Consider the following 19474-nt stretch of genomic DNA (forward strand, 5'->3'; position numbering starts at 1 on the left):
TGCTCCTGCTGGGCCAGCCGAGCAGCAAATTTCTACTTAACCACCTGCTATCATGAGAGACATCAGGGCTGCATCTTTTGAGCCCAGTACTGAGCCTGAAAAGCGTTTCCAACCCCACTTACAAGTGAAACTTGCTAAAATGTGCCTGGCTGCTCTTCACTGAAAAGCTTGGTTCTGCATACATTTTTAGCATACGTTTGCTCCTGCTGGGTCAGCCGAGCAGCGAATTTCTACTTAACCACCTGCTATCATGAGAGACATCAGGGCTGCATCTTTTGAGCCCAGTACTGAGCCTGAAAAGCATTTCCCACCCCACTTACAAGTGAAACTTGCTAAAATGTGCCTCTCTGCTCTTCACTGAAAAGCTTGGTTCTGCATACATTTTTGGCATACGTTTGCTCCTGCTGGGTTAGCCGAGCAGCGAGTTTCTACTTAACCAACTGCTATCATGAGAGACATCAGGGCTGCATCTTTTGAGCCCAGTACTGAGCCTGAAAACCGTTTCCCACCCCACTTACAAGTGAAACTTGCTAAAGCTGCTCTTCACTGAAAAGCTTGGTTCTGCACACATTTTTAGCATACGTTTGCTCCTGCTGGGTCAGCCGAGCAGCAAATTTCTACTTAACCACCTGCTATCATGAGAGACATCAGGGCTGCATCTTTTGAGCCCAGTACTGAGCCTGAAAAGCGTTTCCAACCCCACTTACAAGTGAAACTTGCTAAAATGTGCCTGGCTACTCTTCACTGAAAAGCTTGGTTCTGCATACATTTTTAGCATACGTTTGCTCCTGGTGGGTCAGCCGAGCAGCAAATTTCTACTTAACCACCTGCTATCATGAGAGACATCAGGGCTGCATCTTTTGAGCCCAGTACTGAGCCTGAAAAGCGTTTCCAACCCCACTTACAAGTGAAACGTGCTAAAATGTGCCTGGCTGCTCTTCACTGAAAAGCTTGGTTCTGCATACATTTTTAGCATACGTTTGCTCCTGCTGGGTCAGCCGAGCAGCGAATTTCTACTTAACCACCTGCTATCATGAGAGACATCAGAGCTGCATCTTTTGAGCCCAGTACTAAGCCTGAAAAGCGTTTCCAGCCCCACTTACAAGTGAAACTTGCTAAAGCTGCTCTTCACTGAAAAGCTTGGTTCGCACACATTTTTAGCATACGTTTGCTCCTGCTGGGTCAGCCGAGCAGCACATTTCTACTTAACCACCTGCTATCATGAGAGACATCAGGGCTGCATCTTTTGAGCCCAGTACTGAGCCTGAAAAGCGTTTCCAACCCCACTTACAAGTGAAACTTGCTAAAATGTGCCTGGCTACTCTTCACTGAAAAGCTTGGTTCTGCATACATTTTTGGCATACGTTTGCTCCTGCTGGGTCAGCCGAGCAGCGAATTTCTACTTAACCACCTGCTATCATGAGAGAGATCGGGGCTGCATCTTTTGAGCCCAGTACTGAGCCTGAAAAGCGTTTCCAACCCCACTTACAAGTGAAACCTGCTAAAATGTGCCTGGCTGCTCTTCACTGAAAAGCTTGGTTCTGCATACATTTTTAGCATACGTTTGCTCCTGCTGGGTCAGCCGAGCAGCAAATTTCTACTTAACCACCTGCTATCATGAGAGAGATCAGGGCTGCTTCTTTTGAGCCCAGTACTGAGCCTGAAAAGCATTTCCAACCCCACTTACAAGTGAAACTTGCTAAAATGTGCCTGGCTGCTCTTCACTGAAAAGCTTGGTTCTGCACACATTTTTAGCATACGTTTGCTCCTGCTGGGTCAGCCGAGCAGCAAATTTCTACTTAACCACCTGCTATCATGAGAGACATCAGGGCTGCATCTTTTGAGCCCAGTACTGAGCCTGAAAAGCGTTTCCCACCCCACTTGCAAGTGAAACTTGCTAAAGCTGCTCTTCACTGAAAAGCTTGGTTCTGCACACATTTTTAGCATAACTTTGCTCCTGCTGGGTCAGCCGAGCAGCAAATTTCTACTTAACCACCTGCTATCATGAGAGACATCAGGGCTGCATCTTTTGAGCCCAGTATTGAGCCTGAAAAGCGTTTCCAACCCCACTTACAAGTGAAACTTGCTAAAATGTGCCTGGCTACTCTTCACTGAAAAGCTTGGTTCTGCATACATTTTTAGCATACATTTGCTCCTGATGGGTCAGCCGAGCAGCAAATTTCTACTTAACCACCTGCTATCATGAGAGACATCAGGGCTGCATCTTTTGAGCCCAGTACTGAGCCTGAAAAGCATTTCCAACCCCACTTACAAGTGAAACGTGCTAAAATGTGCCTGGCTGCTCTTCACTGAAAAGCTTGGTTCTGCATACATTTTTAGCATACGTTTGCTCCTGCTGGGTCAGCCGAGCAGCGAATTTCTACTTAACCACCTGCTATCATGAGAGACATCAGAGCTGCATCTTTTGAGCCCAGTACTAAGCCTGAAAAGCGTTTCCAACCCCACTTACAAGTGAAACTTGCTAAAATGTGCCTCTCTGCTCTTCACTGAAAAGCTGATTCTGCGTACATTTTTGGCATAGGTTTGCTCCTGCTGGGTCAGTCGAGCAGCAAATTTCTACTTAACCACCTGCTATCATGAGAGACATCAGGGCTGCATCTTTTGAGGCCAGTACTGAGCCTGAAAAGCATTTCCAACCCCACTTACAAGTGAAACTTGCTAAAATGTGCCTAGCTGCTCTTCACTGAAAAGCTTGTTTCTGCATACATTTTTGGCATACGTTTGCTCCTGCTGGGTCAGCCGAGCAGCGAATTTCTACTTAACCACCTGCTATCATGAGAGAGATCAGGGCTGCATCTTTTGAGCCCAGTACTGAGCCTGAAAAGCATTTCCAACCCCACTTACAAGTGAAACTTGCTAAAGCGTGCCTGGCTGCTCTTCACTGAAAAGCTTGGTTCTGCACACATTTTTAGCATACGTTTGCTCCTGCTGGGTCAGCCGAGCAGCAAATTTCTACTTAACCACCTGCTATCATGAGAGACATCAGGGCTGCATCTTTTGAGCCCAGTACTGAGCCTGAAAAGCGTTTCCAACCCCACTTACAAGTGAAACTTGCTAAAATGTGCCTGGCTGCTCTTCACTGAAATGCTTGGTTCTGCATACATTTTTAGCATACGTTTGCTCCTGCTGGGTCACCCGAGCAGCAAATTTCTACTTAACCACCTGCTATCATGAGAGACATCAGGGCTGCATCTTTTGAGCCCAGTACTGAGCCTGAAAAGCGTTTCCAACCCCACTTACAAGTGAAACTTGCTAAAATGTGCCTGGCTGCTCTTCACTGAATTGCTTGGTTCTGCACACATTTTTAGCATACGTTTGCTCCTGCTGGGTAAGCCGAGCAGCAAATTTCTACTTAACCACCTGCTATCATGAGAGACATCAGAGCTGCATCTTTTGAGCCCAGTACTAAGCCTGAAAAGCGTTTCCAGCCCCACTTACAAGTGAAACTTGCTAAAGCTGCTCTTCACTGAAAAGCTTGGTTCTGCACACATTTTTAGCATACGTTTGCTCCTGCTGGGTCAGCCGAGCAGCACATTTCTACTTAACCACCTGCTATCATGAGAGACATCAGGGCTGCATCTTTTGAGCCCAGTACTGAGCCTGAAAAGCGTTTCCAACCCCACTTACAAGTGAAACTTGCTAAAATGTGCCTGGCTACTCTTCACTGAAAAGCTGATTCTGCGTACATTTTTGGCATAGGTTTGCTGCTGCTGGGTCAGCCGAGCAGCGAATTTCTACTTAACCACCTGCTATCATGAGAGACATCAGGGCTGCATCTTTTGAGCCCAGTGCTGAGCCTGAATAGCGTTTCCAACCCCACTTAAAAGTGAAACTTGCTAAAATGTGCCTGGCTGCTCTTCACTGAAAAGCTTGGTTCTGCATACATTTTTGGCATACGTTTGCTCCTGCTGGGTGAGCTGAGCAGCGAATTTCTACTTAACCACCTGCTATCATGAGAGAGATCGGGGCTGCATCTTTTGAGCCCAGTACTGAGCCTGAAAAGCGTTTCCAACCCCACTTACAAGTGAAACCTGCTAAAATGTGCCTGGCTGCTCTTCACTGAAAAGCTTGGTTCTGCATACATTTTTAGCATACGTTTGCTGCTGCTGGGTCAGCCGAGCAGCAAATTTCTACTTAACCACCTGCTATCATGAGAGACATCAGGGCTGCATCTTTTGAGCCCAGTACTGAGCCTGAAAAGCGTTTCCCACCCCACTTGCAAGTGAAACTTGCTAAAGCTGCTCTTCACTGAAAAGCTTGGTTCTGCACACATTTTTAGCATAACTTTGCTCCTGCTGGGTCAGCCGAGCAGCAAATTTCTACTTAACCACCTGCTATCATGAGAGACATCAGGGCTGCATCTTTTGAGCCCAGTATTGAGCCTGAAAAGCGTTTCCAACCCCACTTACAAGTGAAACTTGCTAAAATGTGCCTGGCTACTCTTCACTGAAAAGCTTGGTTCTGCATACATTTTTAGCATACATTTGCTCCTGATGGGTCAGCCGAGCAGCAAATTTCTACTTAACCACCTGCTATCATGAGAGACATCAGGGCTGCATCTTTTGAGCCCAGTACTGAGCCTGAAAAGCATTTCCAACCCCACTTACAAGTGAAACGTGCTAAAATGTGCCTGGCTGCTCTTCACTGAAAAGCTTGGTTCTGCATACATTTTTAGCATACGTTTGCTCCTGCTGGGTCAGCCGAGCAGCGAATTTCTACTTAACCACCTGCTATCATGAGAGACATCAGAGCTGCATCTTTTGAGCCCAGTACTAAGCCTGAAAAGCGTTTCCAACCCCACTTACAAGTGAAACTTGCTAAAATGTGCCTCTCTGCTCTTCACTGAAAAGCTGATTCTGCGTACATTTTTGGCATATGTTTGCTCCTGCTGGGTCAGTCGAGCAGCAAATTTCTACTTAACCACCTGCTATCATGAGAGACATCAGGGCTGCATCTTTTGAGGCCAGTACTGAGCCTGAAAAGCATTTCCAACCCCACTTACAAGTGAAACTTGCTAAAATGTGCCTAGCTGCTCTTCACTGAAAAGCTTGTTTCTGCATACATTTTTGGCATACGTTTGCTCCTGCTGGGTCAGCCGAGCAGCGAATTTCTACTTAACCACCTGCTATCATGAGATAGATCAGGGCTGCATCTTTTGAGCCCAGTACTGAGCCTGAAAAGCGTTTCCAACCCCACTTACAAGTGAAACTTGCTAAAATGTGCCTGGCTGCTCTTCACTGAAAAGCTTGGTTCTGCATACATTTTTAGCATACGTTTGCTCCTGCTGGGTCAGCCGAGCAGCAAATTTCTACTTAACCACCTGCTATCATGAGAGAGATCAGGGCTGCTTCTTTTGAGCCCAGTACTGAGCCTGAAAAGCATTTCCAACCCCACTTACAAGTGAAACTTGCTAAAATGTGCCTGGCTGCTCTTCACTGAAAAGCTTGGTTCTGCACACATTTTTAGCATACGTTTGCTCCTGCTGGGTCAGCCGAGCAGCAAATTTCTACTTAACCACCTGCTATCATGAGAGACATCAGGGCTGCATCTTTTGAGCCCAGTACTGAGCCTGAAAAGCGTTTCCCACCCCACTTGCAAGTGAAACTTGCTAAAGCTGCTCTTCACTGAAAAGCTTGGTTCTGCACACATTTTTAGCATAACTTTGCTCCTGCTGGGTCAGCCGAGCAGCAAATTTCTACTTAACCACCTGCTATCATGAGAGACATCAGGGCTGCATCTTTTGAGCCCAGTATTGAGCCTGAAAAGCGTTTCCAACCCCACTTACAAGTGAAACTTGCTAAAATGTGCCTGGCTACTCTTCACTGAAAAGCTTGGTTCTGCATACATTTTTAGCATACATTTGCTCCTGATGGGTCAGCCGAGCAGCAAATTTCTACTTAACCACCTGCTATCATGAGAGACATCAGGGCTGCATCTTTTGAGCCCAGTACTGAGCCTGAAAAGCATTTCCAACCCCACTTACAAGTGAAACGTGCTAAAATGTGCCTCTCTGCTCTTCACTGAAAAGCTGATTCTGCGTGCATTTTTGGCATAGGTTTGCTCCTGCTGGGTCAGTCGAGCAGCAAATTTCTACTTAACCACCTGCTATCATGAGAGACATCAGGGCTGCATCTTTTGAGGCCAGTACTGAGCCTGAAAAGCATTTCCATCCCCACTTACAAGTGAAACTTGCTAAAATGTGCCTAGCTGCTCTTCACATAAAAAGCTTGTTTCTGCATACATTTTTGGCATACGTTTGCTCCTGTTGGGTCAGCCGAGCAGCGAATTTCTACTTAACCACCTGCTATCATGAGAGAGATCAGGGCTGCATCTTTTGAGCCCAGTACTGAGCCTGAAAAGCATTTCCAACCCCACTTACAAGTGAAACTTGCTAAAGCGTGCCTGGCTGCTCTTCACTGAAAAGCTTGGTTCTGCATACATTTTTAGCATACGTTTGCTCCTGCTGGGTCAGCCGAGCAGCGAATTTCTACTTAACCACCTGCTATCATGAGAGAGATCAGGGCTGCATCTTTTGAGCCCAGTACTGAGCCTGAAAAGCGTTTCCAACCCCACTTACAAGTGAAACTTGCTAAAATGTGCCTAGCTGCTCTTCACTGAAAAGCTTGGTTCTGCATACATTTTTAGCATACGTTTGCTCCTGTTGGGTCACCCGAGCAGCAAATTTCCTCTTAACCACCTGCTATCATGAGAGACATCAGGGCTGCATCTTTTGAGCCCAGTACTGAGCCTGAAAAGCGTTTCCAACCCCATCAACAAGTGAAACTTTCTAAAATATGCCTGGCTGCTCTTCACTGAAAAGCTTGGTTCTGCATACATTTTTAGCATACGTTTGCTCCTGCTGGGTCAGCCGAGCAGCACATTTCTACTTAACCACCTGCTATCATGAGAGACATCAGGGCTGCATCTTTTGAGCCCAGTACTGAGCCTGAAAAGCGTTTCCAACCCCACTTACAAGTGAAACCTGCTAAAATGTGCCTGGCTGCTCTTCACTGAAAAGCTTGGTTCTGCATACATTTTTAGCATACGTTTGCTCCTGCTGGGTCAGCCGAGCAGCGAATTTCTACTTAACCACCTGCTATCATGAGAGAGATCAGGGCTGCATTTTTTGAGCCCAGTACTGAGCCTGAAAAGCGTTTCCAACCCCACCAACAAGTGAAACTTGCTAAAATATGCCTGGCTGCTCTTCACTGAAATGCTTGGTTCTGCATACATTTTTAGCATACGTTTGCTCCTGCTGGGCCAGCCGAGCAGCAAATTTCTACTTAACCACCTGCTATCATGAGAGACATCAGGGCTGCATCTTTTGAGCCCAGTACTGAGCCTGAAAAGCGTTTCCAACCCCACTTACAAGTGAAACGTGCTAAAATGTGCCTGGCTGCTCTTCACTGAAAAGCTTGGTTCTGCATACATTTTTAGCATACGTTTGCTCCTGCTGGGTCAGCCGAGCAGCGAATTTCTACTTAACCACCTGCTATCATGAGAGACATCAGAGCTGCATCTTTTGAGCCCAGTACTAAGCCTGAAAAGCGTTTCCAGCCCCACTTACAAGTGAAACTTGCTAAAGCTGCTCTTCACTGAAAAGCTTGGTTCTGCACACATTTTTAGCATACGTTTGCTCCTGCTGGGTCAGCCGAGCAGCACATTTCTACTTAACCACCTGCTATCATGAGAGACATCAGGGCTGCATCTTTTGAGCCCAGTACTGAGCCTGAAAAGCGTTTCCAACCCCACTTACAAGTGAAACTTGCTAAAATGTGCCTGGCTACTCTTCACTGAAAAGCTGATTCTGCGTACATTTTTGGCATAGGTTTGCTGCTGCTGGGTCAGCCGAGCAGCGAATTTCTACTTAACCACCTGCTATCATGAGAGACATCAGGGCTGCATCTTTTGAGCCCAGTACTGAGCCTGAATAGCGTTTCCAACCCCACTTAAAAGTGAAACTTGCTAAAATGTGCCTGGCTGCTCTTCACTGAAAAGCTTGGTTCTGCATACATTTTTGGCATACGTTTGCTCCTGCTGGGTCAGCCGAGCAGCAAATTTCTACTTAACCACCTGCTATCATGAGAGAGATCAGGGCTGCTTCTTTTGAGCCCAGTACTGAGCCTGAAAAGCATTTCCAACCCCACTTACAAGTGAAACTTGCTAAAATGTGCCTGGCTGCTCTTCACTGAAAAGCTTGGTTCTGCACACATTTTTAGCATACGTTTGCTCCTGCTGGGTCAGCCGAGCAGCAAATTTCTACTTAACCACCTGCTATCATGAGAGACATCAGGGCTGCATCTTTTGAGCCCAGTACTGAGCCTGAAAAGCGTTTCCCACCCCACTTGCAAGTGAAACTTGCTAAAGCTGCTCTTCACTGAAAAGCTTGGTTCTGCACACATTTTTAGCATAACTTTGCTCCTGCTGGGTCAGCCGAGCAGCAAATTTCTACTTAACCACCTGCTATCATGAGAGACATCAGGGCTGCATCTTTTGAGCCCAGTATTGAGCCTGAAAAGCGTTTCCAACCCCACTTACAAGTGAAACTTGCTAAAATGTGCCTGGCTACTCTTCACTGAAAAGCTTGGTTCTGCATACATTTTTAGCATACATTTGCTCCTGATGGGTCAGCCGAGCAGCAAATTTCTACTTAACCACCTGCTATCATGAGAGACATCAGGGCTGCATCTTTTGAGCCCAGTACTAAGCCTGAAAAGCGTTTCCAACCCCACTTACAAGTGAAACGTGCTAAAATGTGCCTGGCTGCTCTTCACTGAAAAGCTTGGTTCTGCATACATTTTTAGCATACATTTGCTCCTGCTGGGTCAGCCGAGCAGCGAATTTCTACTTAACCACCTGCTATCATGAGAGACATCAGAGCTGCATCTTTTGAGCCCAGTACTAAGCCTGAAAAGCGTTTCCAACCCCACTTACAAGTGAAACTTGCTAAAATGTGCCTCTCTGCTCTTCACTGAAAAGCTGATTCTGCGTACATTTTTGGCATAGGTTTGCTCCTGCTGGGTCAGTCGAGCAGCAAATTTCTACTTAACCACCTGCTATCATGAGAGACATCAGGGCTGCATCTTTTGAGGCCAGTACTGAGCCTGAAAAGCATTTCCAACCCCACTTACAAGTGAAACTTACTAAAATGTGCCTAGCTGCTCTTCACTGAAAAGCTTGTTTCTGCATACATTTTTGGCATACGTTTGCTCCTGCTGGGTCAGCCGAGCAGCGAATTTCTACTTAACCACCTGCTATCATGAGAGAGATCAGGGCTGCATCTTTTGAGCCCAGTACTGAGCCTGAAAAGCATTTCCAACCCCACTTACAAGTGAAACTTGCTAAAGCGTGCCTGGCTGCTCTTCACTGAAAAGCTTGGTTCTGCACACATTTTTAGCATACGTTTGCTCCTGCTGGGTCAGCCGAGCAGCAATATTTCTACTTAACCACCTGCTATCATGAGAGACATCAGGGCTGCATCTTTTGAGCCCAGTACTGAGCCTGAAAAGCGTTTCCAACCCCACTTACAAGTGAAACCTGCTAAAATGTGCCTGGCTGCTCTTCACTGAAAAGCTTGGTTCTGCATACATTTTTAGCATACGTTTGCTCCTGCTGGGTCAGCCGAGCAGCGAATTTCTACTTAACCACCTGCTATCATGAGAGAGATCAGGGCTGCATCTTTTGAGCCCAGTACTGAGCCTGAAAAGCGTTTCCAACCCCACTTACAAGTGAAACTTGCTAAAATGTGCCTAGCTGCTCTCACTGAAAAGCTTGGTTCTGCATACATTTTTAGCATACGTTTGCTCCTGCTGGGTCACCCGAGCAGCAAATTTCCTCTTAACCACCTGCTATCATGAGAGACATCAGGGCTGCATCTTTTGAGCCCAGTACTGAGCCTGAAAAGCGTTTCCAACCCCATCAACAAGTGAAACTTTCTAAAATATGCCTGGCTGCTCTTCACTGAAATGCTTGGTTCTGCATACATTTTTAGCATACGTTTGCTCCTGCTGGGCCAGCCGAGCAGCAAATTTCTACTTAACCACCTGCTATCATGAGAGACATCAGGGCTGCATCTTTTGAGCCCAGTACTGAGCCTGAAAAGCGTTTCCAACCCCACTTACAAGTGAAACTTGCTAAAATGTGCCTGGCTGCTCTTCACTGAAAAGCTTGGTTCTGCATACATTTTTAGCATACGTTTGCTCCTGCTGGGTCAGCCGAGCAGCAAATTTCTACTAACCACCTGCTATCATGAGAGACATCAGGGCTGCATCTTTTGAGCCCAGTACTGAGCCTGAAAAGCGTTTCCCACCCCACTTACAAGTGAAACTTGCTCAAATGTGCCTCTCTGCTCTTCACTGAAAAGCTTGGTTCTGCATACATTTTTGGCATACGTTTGCTCCTGCTGGGTTAGCCGAGCAGCGAATTTCTACTTAACCAACTGCTATCATGAGAGACATCAGGGCTGCATCTTTTGAGCCCAGTACTGAGCCTGAAAAGCATTTCCAACCCCACTTACAAGTGAAACCTGCTAAAATGTGCCTGGCTGCTCTTCACTGAAAAGCTTGGTTCTGCATACATTTTTAGCATACGTTTGCTCCTGCTGGGTCAGCCGAGCAGCGAATTTCTACTTAACCACCTGCTATCATGAGAGAGATCAGGGCTGCATCTTTTGAGCCCAGTACTGAGCCTGAAAAGCATTTCCAACCCCACTTACAAGTGAAACTTGCTAAAGCGTGCCTGGCTGCTCTTCACTGAAAAGCTTGGTTCTGCACACATTTTTAGCATACGTTTGCTCCTGCTGGGTCAGCCGAGCAGCAATATTTCTACTTAACCTGCTGCTATCATGAGAGACATCAGGGCTGCATCTTTTGAGCCCAGTACTGAGCCTGAAAAGCGTTTCCAACCCCACTTACAAGTGAAACCTGCTAAAATGTGCCTGGCTGCTCTTCACTGAAAAGCTTGGTTCTGCATACATTTTTAGCATACGTTTGCTCCTGCTGGGTCAGCCGAGCAGCGAATTTCTACTTAACCACCTGCTATCATGAGAGAGATCAGGGCTGCATCTTTTGAGCCCAGTACTGAGCCTGAAAAGCGTTTCCAACCCCACTTACAAGTGAAACTTGCTAAAATGTGCCTAGCTGCTCTCACTGAAAAGCTTGGTTCTGCATACATTTTTAGCATACGTTTGCTCCTGCTGTGTCACCCGAGCAGCAAATTTCCTCTTAACCACCTGCTATCATGAGAGACATCAGGGCTGCATCTTTTGAGCCCAGTACTGAGCCTGAAAAGCGTTTCCAACCCCATCAACAAGTGAAACTTTCTAAAATATGCCTGGCTGCTCTTCACTGAAATGCTTGGTTCTGCATACATTTTTAGCATACGTTTGCTCCTGCTGGGCCAGCCGAGCAGCAAATTTCTACTTAACCACCTGCTATCATGAGAGACATCAGGGCTGCATCTTTTGAGCCCAGTACTGAGCCTGAAAAGCGTTTCCAACCCCACTTACAAGTGAAACTTGCTAAAATGTGCCTGGCTGCTCTTCACTGAAAAGCTTGGTTCTGCATACATTTTTAGCATACGTTTGCTCCTGCTGGGTCAGCCGAGCAGCAAATTTCTACTAACCACCTGCTATCATGAGAGACATCAGGGCTGCATCTTTTGAGCCCAGTACTGAGCCTGAAAAGCGTTTCCCACCCCACTTACAAGTGAAACTTGCTCAAATGTGCCTCTCTGCTCTTCACTGAAAAGCTTGGTTCTGCATACATTTTTGGCATGCGTTTGCTCCTGCTGGGTTAGCCGAGCAGCGAATTTCTACTTAACCAACTGCTATCATGAGAGACATCAGGGCTGCATCTTTTGAGCCAAGTACTGAGCCTGAAAAGCGTTTCCCACCCCACTTACAAGTGAAACTTGCTAAAGCTGCTCTTCACTGAAAAGCTTGGTTCTGCACACATTTTTAGTTTACCTTTGCTATTGCTGTGTCAGCCGAGCAGCAAATTTCTACTTAACCACCTGCTATCATGAGAGACATCAGGGCTGCATCTTTTGAGCCAAGTACTGAGCCTAAAAGCGTTTCCCACCCCACTTACAAGTGAAACTTGCTAAAGCTGCTCTTCACTGAAAAGCTTGGTTCTGCACACATTTTTAGTTTACCTTTGCTATTGCTGTGTCAGCCGAGCAGCAAATTTCTACTTAACCACCTGCTATCATGAGAGACATCAGGGCTGCATCTTTTGAGCCCAGTACTGAGCCTGAAAAGCGTTTCCAACCCCACTTACAAGTGAAACTTGCTAAAATGTGCCTGGCTACTCTTCACTGAAAAGCTTGGTTCTGCATACATTTTTAGTTTACCTTTGCTATTGCTGTGTCAGCCGAGCAGCAAATTTCTACTTAACCACCTGCTATCATGAGAGACATCAGGGCTGCATCTTTTGAGCCCAGTGCTGAGCCTGAAAAGCATTTCCAACCCCACTTACAAGTGAAACGTGCTAAAATGTGCCTGGCTGCTCTTCACTGAAAAGCTTGGTTCTGCATACATTTTTAGCATACGTTTGCTCCTGCTGGGTCAGCCGAGGAGCGAATTTCTACTTAACCACCTGCTATCATGAGAGACATCAGAGCTGCATCTTTTGAGCCCAGTACTAAGCCTGAAAAGCGTTTCCAACCCCACTTACAAGTGAAACTTGCTAAAATGTGCCTCTCTGCTCTTCACTGAAAAGCTGATTCTGCGTACATTTTTGGCATAGGTTTGCTCCTGCTGGGTCAGTCGAGCAGCAAATTTCTACTTAACCACCTGCTATCATGAGAGACATCAGGGCTGCATCTTTTGAGGCCAGTACTGAGCCTGAAAAGCATTTCCAACCCCACTTACAAGTGAAACTTGCTAAAATGTGCCTAGCTGCTCTTCACTGAAAAGCTTGTTTCTGCATACATTTTTGGCATACGTTTGCTCCTGCTGGGTCAGTCGAGCAGCAAATTTCTACTTAACCACCTGCTATCATGAGAGAGATCAGGGCTGCATCTTTTGAGCCCAGTACTGATCCTGAAAAGCGTTTCCAACCCCACTTACAAGTGAAACGTGCTAAAATGTGCCTGGCTGCTCTTCACTGAAAAGCTTGGTTCTGCATACATTTTTAGCATACGTTTGCTCCTGCTGGGTCAGCCGAGCAGCAATATTTCTACTTAACCACCTGCTATCATGAGAGACATCAGGGCTGCATCTTTTGAGCCCAGTACTGAGCCTGAAAAGCGTTTCCAACCCCACTTACAAGTGAAACCTGCTAAAATGTGCCTGGCTGCTCTTCACTGAAAAGCTTGGTTCTGCATACATTTTTAGCATACGTTTGCTCCTGCTGGGTCAGCCGAGCAGCGAATTTCTACTTAACCACCTGCTATCATGAGAGAGATCAGGGCTGCATCTTTTGAGCCCAGTACTGAGCCTGAAAAGCGTTTCCAACCCCACTTACAAGTGAAACTTGCTAAAATGTGCCTAGCTGCTCTTCACTGAAAAGCTTGGTTCTGCATACATTTTTAGCATACGTTTGCTCCTGCTGGGTCACCCGAGCAGCAAATTTCCTCTTAACCACCTGCTATCATGAGAGACATCAGGGCTGCATCTTTTGAGCCCAGTACTGAGCCTGAAAAGCGTTTCCAACCCCATCAACAAGTGAAACTTTCTAAAATATGCCTGGCTGCTCTTCACTGAAATGCTTGGTTCTGCATACATTTTTAGCATACGTTTGCTCCTGCTGGGCCAGCCGAGCAGCAAATTCCTACTTAACCACCTGCTATCATGAGAGACATCAGGGCTGCATCTTTTGAGCCCAGTACTGAGCCTGAAAAGCGTTTCCAACCCCACTTACAAGTGAAACTTGCTAAAATGTGCCTGGCTGCTCTTCACTGAAAAGCTTGGTTCTGCATACATTTTTAGCATACGTTTGCTCCTGCTGGGTCAGCCGAGCAGCAAATTTCTACTTAACCACCTGCTATCATGAGAGACATCAGGGCTGCATCTTTTGAGCCCAGTACTGAGCCTGAAAAGCGTTTCCCACCCCACTTACAAGTGAAACTTGCTCAAATGTGCCTCTCTGCTCTTCACTGAAAAGCTTGGTTCTGCATACATTTTTGGCATACGTTTGCTCCTGCTGGGTTAGCCGAGCAGCGAATTTCTACTTAACCAACTGCTATCATGAGAGACATCAGGGCTGCATCTTTTGAGCCAAGTACTGAGCCTGAAAAGCGTTTCCCACCCCACTTACAAGTGAAACTTGCTAAAGCTGCTCTTCACTGAAAAGCTTGGTTCTGCACACATTTTTAGTTTACCTTTGCTATTGCTGTGTCAGCCGAGCAGCAAATTTCTACTTAACCACCTGCTATCATGAGAGACATCAGGGCTGCATCTTTTGAGCCCAGTACTGAGCCTGAAAAGCATTTCCAACCCCACTTACAAGTGAAACTTGCTAAAATGTGCCTCTCTGCTCTTCACTGAAAAGCTGATTCTGCGTACATTTTTGGCATAGGTTTGCTCCTGCTGGGTCAGTCGAGCAGCAAATTTCTACTTAACCACCTGCTATCATGAGAGACATCAGGGCTGCATCTTTTGAGGCCAGTACTGAGCCTGAAAAGCATTTCCAACCCCACTTACAAGTGAAACTTGCTAAAATGTGCCTAGCTGCTCTTCACTGAAAAGCTTGTTTCTGCATACATTTTTGGCATACGTTTGCTCCTGCTGGGTCAGCCGAGCAGCGAATTTCTACTTAACCACCTGCTATCATGAGAGACATCAGGGCTGCATCTTTTGAGCCCAGTACTGAGCCTGAAAAGCATTTCCATCCCCACTTACAAGTGAAACTTGCTAAAATGTGCCTAGCTGCTCTTCACTGAAAAGCTTGTTTCTGCATACATTTTTGGCATACGTTTGCTCCTGCTGGGTCAGCCGAGCAGCGAATTTCTACTTAACCACCTGCTATCATGAGAAACATCAGGGCTGCATCTTTTGAGCCAAGTACTGAGCCTGAAAAGCGTTTCCCACCCCACTTACAAGTGAAACTTGCTAAAATGTGCCTAGCTGCTCTTCACTGAAAAGCTTGGTTCTGCATACATTTTTAGTTTACCTTTGCTATTGCTGTGTCAGCCGAGCAGCAAATTTCTACTTAACCACCTGCTATCATGAGAGACATCAGGGCTGCATCTTTTGAGCCCAGTACTGAGCCTAAAAAGCGTTTCCAACCCCACTTACAAGTGAAACTTGCTAAAATGTGCCTGGCTACTCTTCACTGAAAAGCTTGGTTCTGCATACATTTTTAGCATACATTTGCTCCTGGTGGGTCAGACGAGCAGCAAATTTCTACTTAACCACCTGCTATCATGAGAGACATCAGGGCTGCATCTTTTGAGCCCAGTACTGAGCCTGAAAAGCATTTCCAACCCCACTTACAAGTGAAACATGCTAAAATGTGCCTGGCTGCTCTTCACTGAAAAGCTTGGTTCTGCATACATTTTTGGCATACGTTTGCTCCTGCTGGGTCAGCTGAGCAGCACATTTCTACTTAACCACCTGCTATCATGAGAGACATCAGGGCTGCATTTGAGCCCAGTACTGAGCCTGAAAAGCGTTTCCAACCCCACTTACAAGTGAAACCTGCTAAAATGTGCCTGGCTGCTCTTCACTGAAAAGCTTGGTTCTGCATACATTTTTAGCATACGTTTGCTCCTGCTGGGTCAGCCGAGCAGCGAATTTCTACTTAACCACCTGCTATCATGAGAGAGATCAGGGCTGCATCTTTTGAGCCCAGTACTGAGCCTGAAAAGCGTTTCCAACCCCACTTACAAGTGAAACTTGCTAAAATGTGCCTAGCTGCTCTTCACTGAAAAGCTTGTTTCTGCATACATTTTTGGCATACGTTTGCTCCTGCTGGGTCAGCCGAGCAGCAAATTTCTACTTAACCACCTGCTATCATGAGAGAGATCGGGGCTGCATCTTTTGAGCCCAGTACTGAGCCTGAAAAGCGTTTCCAACCCCACTTACAAGTGAAACTTGCTAAAATGTGCCTGGCTGCTCTTCACTGAAAAGCTAGGTTCTGCATACATTTTTGGCATACGTTTGCTCCTGCTGGGTCAGCCGAGAAGCAAATTTCTACTTAACCACCTGCTATCATGAGAGAGATCGGTGCTGCATCTTTTGAGCCCAGTACTGAGCCTAAAAAGCGTTTCCAACCCCACTTACAAGTGAAACCTGCTAAAATGTGCCTGGCTGCTCTTCACTGAAAAGCTTGGTTCTGCATACATTTTTAGCATACGTTTGCTCCTGCTGGGTCAGCCGAGCAGCAAATTTCTACTTAACCACCTGCTATCATGAGAGAGATCAGGGCTGCATCTTATGAGCCCAGTACTGAGCCTGAAAAGCATTTCCAACCCCACTTACAAGTGAAACGTGCTAAAACGTGCCTTGCTGCTCTTCACTGAAAAGCTTGGTTCTGCACACATTTTTAGCATACGTTTGCTCCTGCTGGGTCAGCCGAGCAGCAAATTTCTACTTAACCACCTGCTATCATGAGAGACATCAGGGCTGCATCTTTTGAGCCCAGTACTGAGCCTGAAAAGCGTTTCCAACCCCACTTACAAGTGAAACCTGCTAAAATGTGCCTGGCTGCTCTTCACTGAAAAGCTTGGTTCTGCATACATTTTTAGCATACGTTTGCTCCTGCTGGGTCAGCCGAGCAGCGAATTTCTACTTAACCACCTGCTATCATGAGAGAGATCAGGGCTGCATCTTTTGAGCCCAGTACTTTGCCTGAAAAGCGTTTCCAACCCCACTTACAAGTGAAACTTGCTAAAATGTGCCTGGCTGCTCTTCACTGAAATGCTTGGTTCTGCATACATTTTTAGCATACGTTTGCTCCTGCTGGGTCACCCGAGCAGCAAATTTCCTCTTAACCACCTGCTATCATGAGAGACATCAGGGCTGCATCTTTTGAGCCCAGTACTGAGCCTGAAAAGCGTTTCCAACCCCACCAACAAGTGAAACTTGCTAAAATATGCCTGGCTGCTCTTCACTGAAATGCTTGGTTCTGCATACATTTTTAGCATACGTTTGCTCCTGCTGGGCCAGCCGAGCAGCACATTTCTACTTAACCACCTGCTATCATGAGAGACATCAGGGCTGCATCTTTTGAGCCCAGTACTGAGCCTGAAAAGCGTTTCCAACCCCACTTACAAGTGAAACTTGCTAAAATGTGCCTGGCTGCTCTTCACTGAAAAGCTTGGTTCTGCATACATTTTTAGCATACATTTGCTCCTGCTGGGTCAGCCGAGCAGCAAATTTCTACTTAACCACCTGCTATCATGAGAGACATCAGGGCTGCATCTTTTGAGCCCAGTACTGAGCCTGAAATGCGTTTCCCACCCCACTTACAAGTGAAACTTGCTAAAATGTGCCTCTCTGCTCTTCACTGAAAAGCTTGGTTCTGCATACATTTTTGGCATACGTTTGCTCCTGCTGGGTTAGCCGAGCAGCGAATTTCTACTTAACCAACTGCTATCATGAGAGACATCAGGGCTGCATTTTTTGAGCCCAGTACTGAGCCTGAAAAGCGTTTCCCACCCCACTTACAAGTGAAACTTGCTAAAGCTGCTCTTCACTGAAAAGCTTGGTTCTGCACACATTTTTAGTTTACCTTTGCTATTGCTGTGTCAGCCGAGCAGCAAATTTCTACTTAACCACCTGCTATCATGAGAGACATCAGGGCTGCATCTTTTGAGCCCAGTACTGAGCCTGAAAAGCGGTTCCAACCCCACTTACAAGTGAAACTTGCTAAAGCTACTCTTCACTGAAAAGCTTGGTTCTGCATACATTTTTAGCATACGTTTGCTCCTGGTGGGTCAACCGAGCAGCAAATTTCTACTTAACCACCTGCTATCATGAGAGACATCAGGGCTGCATCTTTTGAGCCCAGTACTGAGCCTGAAAAGCGTTTCCAACCCCACTTACAAGTGAAACGTGCTAAAATGTGCCTGGCTGCTCTTCACTGAAAAGCTTGGTTCTGCATACATTTTTAGCATACGTTTGCTCCTGCTGGGTCAGCCGAGCAGCGAATTTCTACTTAACCACCTGCTATCATGAGAGAGATCAGAGCTGCATCTTTTGAGCCCAGTACTAAGCCTGAAAAGCGTTTCCAACCCCACTTACAAGTGAAACTTGCTAAAATGTGCCTCTCTGCTCTTCACTGAAAAGCTGATTCTGCCTACATTTTTGGCATAGGTTTGCTGCTGCTGGGTCAGCCGAGCAGCAAATTTCTACTTAACCACCTGCTATCATGAGAGACATCAGGGCTGCATCTTTTGAGGCCAGTACTGAGCCTGAAAAGCATTTCCAACCCCACTTACAAGTGAAACTTGCTAAAATGTGCCTAGTTGCTCTTCACTGAAAAGCTTATTTCTGCATACATTTTTGGCATACGTTTGCTCCTGCTGGGTCAGCCGAGCAGCGAATTTCTACTTAACCACCTGCTATCATGAGAGACATCAGGGCTGCATCTTTTGAGCCCAGTACTGAGCCTGAAAAGCATTTCCAACCCCACTTACAAGTGAAACTTGCTAAAATGTGCCTAGCTGCTCTTCACTGAAAAGCTTGGTTCTGCATACATTTTTAGCATACGTTTGCTCCTGCTGGGTCAGCCGACCAGCGAATTTCTACTTAACCACCTGCTATCATGAGAGAGATCAGGGCTGCATCTTTTGAGCCCAGTACTGAGCCTGAAAAGCATTTCCAACCCCACTTACAAGTGAAACTTGCTAAAATGTGCCTGGCTGCTCTTCACTGAAAAGCTTGGTTCTGCACACATTTTTAGCATACGTTTGCTCCTGCTGGGTCAGCCGAGCAGCAAATTTCTACTTAACCACCTGCTATCATGAGAGACATCAGGGCTGCATCTTTTGAGCCCAGTACTGAGCCTGAAAAGCGTTTCCAACCCCACTTACAAGTGAAACTTGCTAAAATGTGCCTGGCTGCTCTTCACTGAAATGCTTGGTTCTGCATACATTTTTAGCATACGTTTGCTCCTGCTGGGTCACCCGAGCAGCAAATTTCTACTTAGCCACCTGCTATCATGAGAGACATCAGGGCTGCATCTTTTGAGCCCAGTACTGAGCCTGAAAACCGTTTCCAACCCCACTTACAACTGAAACTTGCTAAAATGTGCCTGGCTGCTCTTCACTGAAAAGCTTGGTTCTGCACACATTTTTAGCATACGTTTGCTCCTGCTGGGTAAGCCGAGCAGCAAATTTCTACTTAATCACCTGCTATCATGAGAGACATCAGGGCTGCATCTTTTGAGCCCAGTACTGAGCCTGAAAAGCGTTTCCAACCCCACTTACAAGTGAAACGTGCTAAAATGTGCCTGGCTGCTCTTCACTGAAAAGCTTGGTTCTGCATACATTTTTAGCATACGTTTGC

Source organism: Lissotriton helveticus, chromosome 5_1, assembly GCF_964261635.1.
Source record: "Lissotriton helveticus chromosome 5_1, aLisHel1.1, whole genome shotgun sequence".
Classification (NCBI taxonomy): Eukaryota; Metazoa; Chordata; class Amphibia; order Caudata; family Salamandridae; genus Lissotriton; species Lissotriton helveticus.